Below are 3,799 nucleotides of genomic sequence, written 5' to 3'. Positions count from 1 at the left end.
GTAAAATACTATGCAGAAAGCCTCCCCCGAAAACACGTCTAGACATGCTGTCTGATGGGAGCTAGCCCTGGAGCTGTCAGGGGGACACGGGGCCAGAAAAGCTCCATCAGCTGCAGCAGTAGCTGTCTTGTGGCCCCATGCATATCAAAAGGGGACCTCATGTGTACCAAGCTGGGAGACAGCTGCACCTGTAATGAGCAGAGCTCTCTTGGTTTGGTGCCCATTGGGGGACACAGTTGTCAGAGAGCTCCCTGCCAGGCAGGGCTTTCCTGCCCAGTAGGTTGTTCACTGGGAGCTGTCCCAGGTGTAAGGCACCCGCTGACAAGTTGCCTGCTTGGTGGGGGGGGTACAGGCTCACTGCAAGCTGCTCTGCTTGGGTTCCCACCCTCCCCTCAGAGCAACTCTGCACAGCACAAAGCTGGCAGCTACAGAGGGCAACTGGGGCCTAGGACCCCAGCCCCCATCTGCTCCCCAGAGCAGCCACCTCTACACTGCGAGCCAGGAAACAAGATGGGGGTAGAGAGCTCCCCAGTCCTGGTGCTGGTCAGCTACCAGCTCCTGCAGGAATCGGGGAGATGAACAACACCAGGAGCAGGAATAATATCTGCCCCCTGTGCCCCCCTGCTGCCTTAGCTGACCAGAAGCAAATTTGCTTCCGGTAAGTGTCTACATGAGCACTACGGCACAGTAACTACTGCACAGTTCATCTAATATCTGTACTTTACATGTATTAGCCAAATGCACAGTAGCCTAATTTATTGCACAGTATATGCCCTGCACATGTAGACAGTGATGCTTTACTGTGCAGTAGATTAGTCTACTGTACAGTAGAGCATCTCGTGTAGACATGCCCAGTGTATGCAATTTCTTTGTTAAATTTCCTGCAACAGGAAACCAGTAGTGATCTGGTAGAGTGGGTGGAATGTCTTTCAAACTTTTTTCTTAGTGTTTAAGTGATAGAGTCCAAAAGACCTTGATTCTTAGTAGGGCACTGGCTGTTAAGTGAGAAAATTTAGCTTCCTTCTAAATGTTCCAGAAAACAGTGCCAGTAGCCTTGTCAGTTTAATGAGACTTAGCATATAGTAAACTACAGCTTCTGTGAATGTTGTTGGAAGATTCTGCATTTCCCAAACAGCCTTCTTAGGGATCCTAAGACATCCTTGTTTCTCAGGCTGTATATGAGTGGGGGGGACAGTGGTGTAAAACAGAGATACAATCTTATCTTGCTCTGGTGAGTGGTAGGAGCTGGGTCTCATGTACATGAAGATGGCTGCCCAGTAAAACATGCCCACCACAGTCAGGTGGGAGGAGCAGGTGGCCAGAGCTTTCTGCTGTCTGGTTGGCTTCATCCTTAGGACTGCAGCAAGGATGCAAGCATAAGAGGCTAGGATGGTGGAAGAGGGGATAAGGAACATAACAATGCTACACAGAAACAGCAGTCTCATATTGGGATATGTCACAGCAGGACAATTTGAGCAGGATTAGGACCTCACAAAAAGGTGATTCATTTCTTTACAGCTACAGTAGGGCAGTTCCAATGTAGAAGCTATAAAAATCAAGGCATCTGTAGATGCCGAAATCCAGACCCCACTTGTCAGGCCCAAGCAGACCCTCCTGCTCTGGAGGTTCACATATTGGAAGGGATTTCAAATAGCTATATACCTGTCGTGAGCCATGACTGCCAGAAGGAGGCACTCTGATACACCCATTGTCAACATCTGATTCCCACAGCCAGCTGGAGAAATGGAGTTGCCAGGGGTCAGAAAGCCTGTTGTCATTCTGGGGACAAAAATCAAGGTCTGACAGATGTCCATGAAACCCAATTGACTTAAGAAAAAGTACAGGGGGTGTGACGGGAGAAATCCACTTCGATTAGAAGTATGAGTGAGCATTCCCAGACACAGCAGGGATGAAGGCTAATAGGATCAATTTTTTACTGACAAGCAGCTTTTTTATTGATTATGTTTTTACTGTCAGTAAAAAAACCCAAAAAACCTTGGGTTGGCTGCCCTACCTGACTGCAGCAGTGGTTTTACACTATGCTGCCCAGCCCCAGGTATCTGGGGAAACGTTTGTTCACCAGAGCGCCCCAAGGGATGATGACTAGGTCGAACGGTCATAAACTACTACAAGACCGTTTCAGGCTGGACATAAGGAAGAATTTCTTTACTGTCTGAGCCCCCAAGGTCTGGAACAGCCTGCCACCGGAGGTTGTTCAAGCGCCTACATTGAACACCTTCAAGAGCAAACTGGATGCTTATCTTGCTGGGATCCTATGACCCCAGCTGACTTCCTGCCCTTTGGGCAGGGGGCTGGACTCAATGATCTTCCGAGGTCCCTTCCAGCCCTAATGTCTATGAAATCTATGAAATCTCCCATTCACCCCTGCCCCCCCACCTCCATTCTGACACTCAATTACACTCAGCATCATTCTGCCCACCCCAGCCTTACCCCTGCTGGCTCCACTACTGCCATCTCAGCACAGACCACCACCTGCCATCTCTCCTTCCACTCACAGCCCCACAGCTCTGTCCCTGTCCCACTTGGTCTAGGGCCACGTGGCCCTGTAGGCCTTTTGTGTGAGCACCAAGCAGGCAGGTGACAGCAGGGACACACAACCAGCATGTGGTAGCACAAGAAGGGAGAAGGAGATATCAAAACTCTAGCGGGCCAAAAGCCTTGACAGACAGCACTGCTCTGCTCTCTGTATCTTTTGAAGCTTTCATTCCAGTTTCATTTTGACATCAAGGAGACCACGGACCTCCAAACAATTGTACTGTTTCTGAGTTATTTTACAGAAGACTTCTTCCCTTTTTTTCTTTTCTTTTTTTTTTTTTTAATTTAATGGGTAGCCACTTTTAGTGTCTTCTTTTTTAAGGACTGCCTGTATATTTATGGACAATTGACAACCCTAAATCACAAGGGGTGTGTGCAAATAGCTGGACACATAAACCTACTGTATTGCCTATGGCACATGCCATGTCTGGGCTTGTGCATGGTGTGTTATCTCACATACCGCAACCTCCCCCATATAAGACACACACCTTGTTTCTGGAAAGTGCAAGGTACAAAAAAAACCATTTCCAGTCACGGCTGACTGTGCAAAATAGACTAAGCCTTTCTGGATATATGGCATCTCCGGGAAGTTTAGCATCCCAGGAGGCTTTCTGGGTGAGGTAGAAGGAATTTGCTAATATGTCAAGACAGCAACAAGTCTAGGCTCCAGCCCTTTATGAGGTAAGAAGCAAACCTGGTACTTATTTACTGTAAATAGATTTTATAAAAAGTTCTTGTGAATAATTCAGTATTGTTTCAACCCCACAAGCCTTATTAAAACTACAGCTGCCACAAGCAGTCTGGCATGCAGCCAGAACTCGACTGCTTTTTGTTGTGGCCTTAATCTGATTGTTCAATAAAAGCTATCTTTCTAACAACCAGATGTATCCTCACTTCCAACTTGACTGCAGTCCATCATCATGCCTCCACAGCCCCTGGGAACCAAAACACTCTCCCTCCTACAAGTCAGGCAAGCACACTTGAGACTTCAGTCAGTTGCAAGCTAATGACATTTATTGAACTCATGTTTAGGAGAGAACAGGAAGAAGAAAAGTGAAAACACCCCCAGCCACAGGTCATCCACCCCCAAAGGATGGGTACAAGCCCCTCCCTGACTTGCCAACTGCAAGGCACGCCAGGCTGGGTGCTCACTCCCACCCACAGAGTCAGGGCCCCAGAAGTTCAGACATTCATGAACCAGTTCCTAATCAGCGTCATCTAGGAGCAGCTCTATTGTTACCTG

The sequence above is a fragment of the Alligator mississippiensis genome, chromosome 11, assembly GCF_030867095.1.
Source record: "Alligator mississippiensis isolate rAllMis1 chromosome 11, rAllMis1, whole genome shotgun sequence".
NCBI classification, from domain to species: Eukaryota; Metazoa; Chordata; order Crocodylia; family Alligatoridae; genus Alligator; species Alligator mississippiensis.
Note: the sequence above shows the minus strand (reverse complement) of the source record.